This window comes from Callospermophilus lateralis, unplaced genomic scaffold (assembly GCF_048772815.1).
Source record: "Callospermophilus lateralis isolate mCalLat2 unplaced genomic scaffold, mCalLat2.hap1 Scaffold_84, whole genome shotgun sequence".
Taxonomy (NCBI): Eukaryota; Metazoa; Chordata; class Mammalia; order Rodentia; family Sciuridae; genus Callospermophilus; species Callospermophilus lateralis.
In genome coordinates this window covers 2,287,012-2,293,487 of record NW_027516477.1, presented here as the reverse complement: position 1 = coordinate 2,293,487, position 6,476 = coordinate 2,287,012, and the positions used below count along the sequence as shown (strand labels likewise).

The window sequence follows — 6,476 nt, the reverse complement described above, 5'->3', positions numbered from 1 at the left end:
ATCTCTGCTCTCCACCTCTAAGCTGGAGGCACTCTTGGTCTTGATGGGACCAAGCCTTGGAAAACTGGCCTGACTCAGTGGAATTGCAGAACCTTTCTCTGGGATTTGGGATAGCATCATGCTTTCTTTCTCCACAGCATCACACTCACAGAGTCATGCAAGGACAACCTCTGACACACAGATGAGCACAGAAGAGCCATCACTGCAGGTGCAAGATGCTTTCTTTCTTTTACAGAATAATTTATTGTAGTTGGGCACAATAGCTTTATTTATTTATTTTTATGTGGTGCTGAGGATGGAACCCAGGGCCTCACAGGTGCAAGGCAAGTGCTCTACCACTGAGCCACAGCCCCAGTCCACAAGATGCTTTCTTAATGAACTATTGCCTCCTTGCTGGGAACCCAGAGACCTGCTGTTTTTGCCACTTTTTAGTTGTTAGGCAATGTCTGAGGGCACCCAGGGATTCTATTCCATACTTACCCATCTCTGGAGCAGAAAGCAAGTGCTTTAACAGGTGTGTGTGTGTGTGTGTGTGTGTGTGTGTGTGTGTGTGTTTTCTTTGGGGACAGACAGAAGCCAAAGAAACCCCCAAAATTCTAAGTCACAGCTCTTCCTTCACTTATGTAAGGATTACAGAAGCAGGTGCACTGTGTTTGTTTCTTCTGGGTGTGAAATAAGGGCCTCCAAATTTTCATATTAACAATTCATTTATATTTCATTCATAAAACTGCATTGACCAAATCTCTGCTCACCACCCCTGTTTGGAAATGTCCTTCTTTGGCCTTGATGTCAGCCCAGTTAAACTGGGCAAATTAGAACACTTATATAGATTGGGGGCAGTGCGCATATTAGGGAAAATAGTATAGAGGCTCCTGAAAAAATTAAAAGTATAACTATCATGTAACTCCCTCCCAGGTATATATTCCAGTTGTGTGAGATCAGTATATCAAAGAGTTATCTGCATTCTCCTGCTATTTATAGCATTATTCACAATAGCTACAACATGGAATCAAACTAAGTGTCTATCGTTGATGGGTGGATAAAAACATATGGTATATACCTAGTGAAGGGTTACTACTGGAGACTAGGGCAGTGAAAATATCTGGAATTTGTTGGTCAAAGAACACAAGATTTCAGTGAATTAAGTTCATGGTAGCTATCACCATGGTGACTATAAGAAAAATATAATGGAGATTTGAAAATTGCTGAGAATAGATTTTAAGTTCACACTACTAAAAAAAAGGATGTGAAGTAATTCACATAATTTAACTTACCTTGATTTAGTCATTCCACTTTGTGTGTACACGTGTATGCGTGTGTATATACACATATACTCACATATGTATAACATCTTGCATACCATAAATATATATTCTTTCTTGTCAGTTAAAAATAAATAAAATGAAACTGATAAAATTCACAAGCAATCTCTCATCGTCTTGTGGACAGAATGAAAGCTGTTGTCTTGGCTATGCTATAAAATTACTCTCAAAGGCACCCGTGATGAACGTCTATGCCTTGCTATTTGATTCATATTAGCATGTGGATCTACTAAGTGAAGGGTCACAGCTGCATGGTATAGTTGAAGTCTATGGCAAACTGAAATCCTTGTTGGAAACATTCTGAATTCCTAGGAATTAAAAAGGTCCAACAGGAGGTGGCGGCAGAGATCGGCAGGCGCGGAGGAGGGGCCCGAGGTTGGGGCGGCCGGCAGCAGCTGCCTTGGTGACGACTGCCGGCAGCGCGGCGCCTCGAGACCGAGCTGCGGGCCTCGCTGTCGCCGCCTCTCCGGCTGTCTTCCTTTTCCTCCTCTCGCAGCCCTCGGGACTTCAGGAATGGGGCCCAACCGCCGTGGGCCCCGCATCCCTCGCCATTCCTAGGCCCAGTTGCCACAGGTCGGCCGGCCGGCTTCTCACTCTCCCTGGCCGCAGTCTAGCTGTTCCCACCCCAGATCCCCGGGAAGGAAGATGAGGGAGACGGGCCCGGCGTTCAGCCAGAGCAGCAGCAGCAGCCGCGGTCGGGGGAGGGTGTTTCGCGGTTTCCTCTTAGCCGCCAGGACAAGATGGCAGCGGCCGCGGAGAGGGGCTGAGCCCGGGCTGGGTGGTGCAGCCTGCTGAAGCGCCTGGCTCCCTCTTCCCGGCACGGCCCCGCAACCCACCCCGGACATGCTCAGGGCTGCGGCTGCCCGAAGAGGGGAGAGCACGGGCCTCTAGGAAGGTATGGCCTCACAAGTCTTGGTCTACCCACCATATGTTTATCAAACTCAGTCAAGTGCCTTTTGTAGTGTGAAGAAACTCAAGGTAGAGCCAAGCAGTTGTGTTTTCCAGGAAAGAAGCTATCCATGGACCTATGTGAATGGTAGAAACTTTGGAAATTCTCATCCTCCCACAAAGGGTAGTGCTTTTCAGTCAAAGATACCATTTAATAGACCTCGAGGACAGAACTTTTCATTGCAGACTAGTGTTGTTTTAAAAAATACTGCAGGTGCTACAAAGGACATAGCAGCTCAAGCTCAGCAAGCTCGAGCAGAGTCACCTCAGATTGGGGCGTGGTGAAACAGGTTACATTTCCTAGAAGGCCCCCAGCGATGTGGATTGAAGCGCAAGAGTGAGGAGTTGGATAATCACAGCAGCGCAATGCAGATTGTCGATGAATTGTCCATACTTCCTGCAATGTTGAAAACCAACATGGGAAATCCGGTGACAGTTGTGACAACGACCACAGGATCAAAACAAAATTGTACCACTGGAGAAGGTGACTATCAATTAGTACAGCATGAAGTCTTATGCTCCATGAAAAATACGTATGAAGTCCTTGATTTTCTTGGCCAAGGCACTTTTGGCCAGGTAGTTAAATGCTGGAAAAGAGGGACAAATGAAATTGTAGCAATTAAAATTTTGAAGAATCACCCTTCTTATGCACGTCAAGGTCAAATAGAAGTGAGCATATTAGCAAGGCTCAGTACTGAAAATGCTGATGAATATAACTTTGTAAGAGCTTATGAATGCTTTCAGCACCGTAACCATACTTGCTTAGTCTTTGAGATGCTGGAACAAAATTTGTATGACTTTCTGAAACAAAATAAATTCAGTCCTCTGCCACTAAAAGTGATTCGGCCCATTCTTCAACAAGTGGCCACTGCACTGAAAAAATTGAAAAGTCTTGGTTTAATTCATGCTGAACTCAAACCAGAGAATATTATGTTGGTGGATCCTGTTCGGCAGCCATGCAAGGTTAAAGTAATAGACTTTGGGTCAGCCAGTCATGTTTCAAAGACTGTTTGTTCAACGTATCTACAATCTCAGTACTACAGAGCTCCAGAGATAATATTGGGGTTGCCATTTTGTGAAGCCATAGACATGTGGTCATTGGGATGTGTGATTGCAGAATTATTCCTTGGATGGCCGCTCTATCCGGGAACCTTGGAGTATGATCAGATTCAATATATTTCTCAGACTCAAGGTTTACCAGGAGAACAGTTATTAAATGTGGGTACGAAGTCCACAAGATTTTTTTGCAGAGAAACAGATATGTCTCATTCTGGTTGGAGATTAAAGACACTGGAAGAACATGAAGCTGAGACAGGAATGAAGTCTAAAGAAGCCACAAAGTACATATTCAACAGTCTAGATGATATAGCGCATGTGAACACAGTGATGGATTTGGAAGGAAGTGATCTTTTGGCTGAGAAAGCGGATAGAAGAGAATTTGTTAGCCTATTGAAGAAAATGTTGCTGATGGATGCAGATTTAAGAATTACTCCAGTTGAGACGCTGAACCATCCTTTTGTTAATATGAAACATCTTTTAGATTTTCCTCATAGCAACCATGTGAAGTCTTGTTTTCATATTATGGATATTTGTAAGTCCCACCCAAATTCATGTGACCCAAATCATCACAACAAAACTTCACTTTTAAGACCAGTTGCTTCAAGTGGCACTGCTACTCTGACAGCAAATTTTACTAAAATTGGAACATTAAGAAGTCAGGCATTAACCACGTCTGCTCACTCTGTTGTACACCACGGGATAACCCTGCAGGCGAGAACTGCACAGTTTGGTCTTGGTGATGCTTTTCAGCAGACACTGATTATCTATCCCCCAGCTATTCAAGGTATTCCTGCAGCACATGGTAAACCCACCAGTTATTCAATAAGGGTGGACAATACAGTTCCACTTGTAACTCAGGCCCCAGCTGTGCAGCCTCTACAGATCCAACCAGGAGTTCTCTCTCAGACATGGTCTGGTAGAACACAGCAGATGCTGGTACCTGCCTGGCAGCAGGTAACACCCATGGCTCCTGCTACTGCTACACTAACTACTGAGGGTGTGGCTGCTTCACAAAGGCTTGGAGACTGGGGGAAAATGATTTCACACAGCAATCATTACAACTCAGTGATGCCACAGCCTCTTCTAACAAATCAGATAACTTTATCAGCCCCTCAGCCAATTAGTGTGGGCATTGCACATGTTGTCTGGCCTCAGCCTGCCACTACCAAGAAAAATAAACTGTGTCAGAACAGGAGTAATTCATTGCAGAATACCAGTATCCCACATTCAGCATTTATTTCTCCAAAGATAATAAATGGAAAAGATGTTGAGGAAGTAAGTTGTGTAGATACACAGTACAATCATAACTCAGAAGTAGAGGCAAGAGATTGCTGTGAAGCGTCTGTCAGACAGGACTCTGATTCATCAGTTTCAGAAAAGCAGCGGCAAACCATCATCATCGCCGATTCCCCGAGTCCTGCAGTGAGTGTGATCACTATCAGCAGTGACACTGATGAGGAAGAGACTTCACCAAGACATTTGGTCAGAGAATGTAAAGGTAATCTAGATTGTGAAGCTTGTCAGAGCACTTTGAATATTGATCGGATGTGTTCATTAAGTAGTCCTGATAGTACTCTGAGCACCAGCTCCTCAGGGCAGTCCAGCCCATCCCCTTGCAAGAGACCGAACAGTATGTCAGATGAAGAACAAGAAAGTGGTTGTGATATTGTTGATGGCTCTCCAACATCAGACTCTTCAGGGCATGACAGTCCATTTGCAGAGAGCAGTTTTGTGGAGGACACTCATCAAAACACAGACATGGCAACTTCTGCTGACATAGAAACCAAGCCAGCTGTTTGTACTGTTGTGGTGCCACCAATGGCAATAGAAAATGGATTAAATGCCGATGAGCATATGGCAAACACAGATTCTACATGCCAGCCATTAATAAAAGGACGATCTGCCCCTGGAAGATTAAACCAGCCTTCCACAGTGGGTAATCGTCAGCAAAAATTGACATCAGCATTCCAGCAGCAGCATTTGAACTTCAGCCAAGTTCAACACTTTGGATCTGGGCATCAAGAGTGGAATGGAAATTTTGGGCATCGAAGACAGCAAGCTTATATCCCTACTAGTGTTACCAGTAATCCATTCACTCTTTCTCATGAAAGTTCTAACCATACAGCAGTACATGCCCACCTGGCTGGAAATACGCACCTTGGAGGACAGCCTACTCTGCTTCCATACCCATCATCAGCTACCCTCAGTAGTGCTGCACCAGTGGCTCACCTCTTAGCCTCTCCATGTACCTCAAGACCTATGTTACAGCATCCAACTTATAATATCTCCCATCCCAGTGGCATAGTTCACCAAGTCCCAGTGGGCATAAATCCCCATCTGTTACCATCCCCAACCATTCATCAGACTCAATACAAACCAATCTTCCCACCACATTCTTACATTGCAGCATCACCTGCATATACTGGATTTCCATTGAGTCCAACAAAACTCAGTCAGTATCCATATATGTGAAAAAAAAAAGTATATTGAGGAAGCTCAATGATACAAACATATGATTAAAAATAAAAACATGGTATTTAATAAAAATTAGCCATGGCACAAGAAAATTATTTTTGAATCATGTAGACTTGGGTGCAATTTAAACAACTTTGAGCTTTAAAAAATCTCACTTTTAATGTGTTTTGCACATTTGGTATAACTTGTCTTTGGTCATGTTATCTTCTTATGTAGTAACTCTAGACAGGTGACTTATGGGAGCAGAAGTCAAGTTTTGCTCCTGCTATTTTTTATAAAATTGCCTTCTAACTAGTGCAAGACACGTCCACATTTGGGAAGCCATTCTGTGTACAGACTTAGAGCAACAGATGCACATATGTCAGAATTACAGCATACAAGTGAATTGTATTATCTGTGTCTTAGTGTATAAATGTTTGGTCACTTAACCTGAGAAATTGAGCTATTGTTCTTTACATTTGCATGTGTCTTTTGCATGGGCAAAACGTTGCCTAGACTTTGCTCTTAATGTTGTTCTAATAATCTCAGGTGCATTGTAAACCGTTCCCACACATAGTGCCTTAAATATTTGAGGTTGTTAATGTTATTACCTATCTATAAATGTTGAGGACTGCAGCACTTAAAATTCAGACCTACTCTTTAGTTTTCTTTTGATAGAGTAGTGTTCATTTT

At 43.4% G+C, this 6,476-nt stretch overlaps 1 pseudogene; it reads left to right on the top strand.

The window, feature by feature from the left end:
* The first annotated feature begins 2,216 nt into the window (after positions 1-2,216).
* On the top strand, positions 2,217-6,043 carry LOC143641091 (homeodomain-interacting protein kinase 3 pseudogene; annotated as a pseudogene).
* Positions 6,044-6,476: the final 433 nt, after the last annotated feature.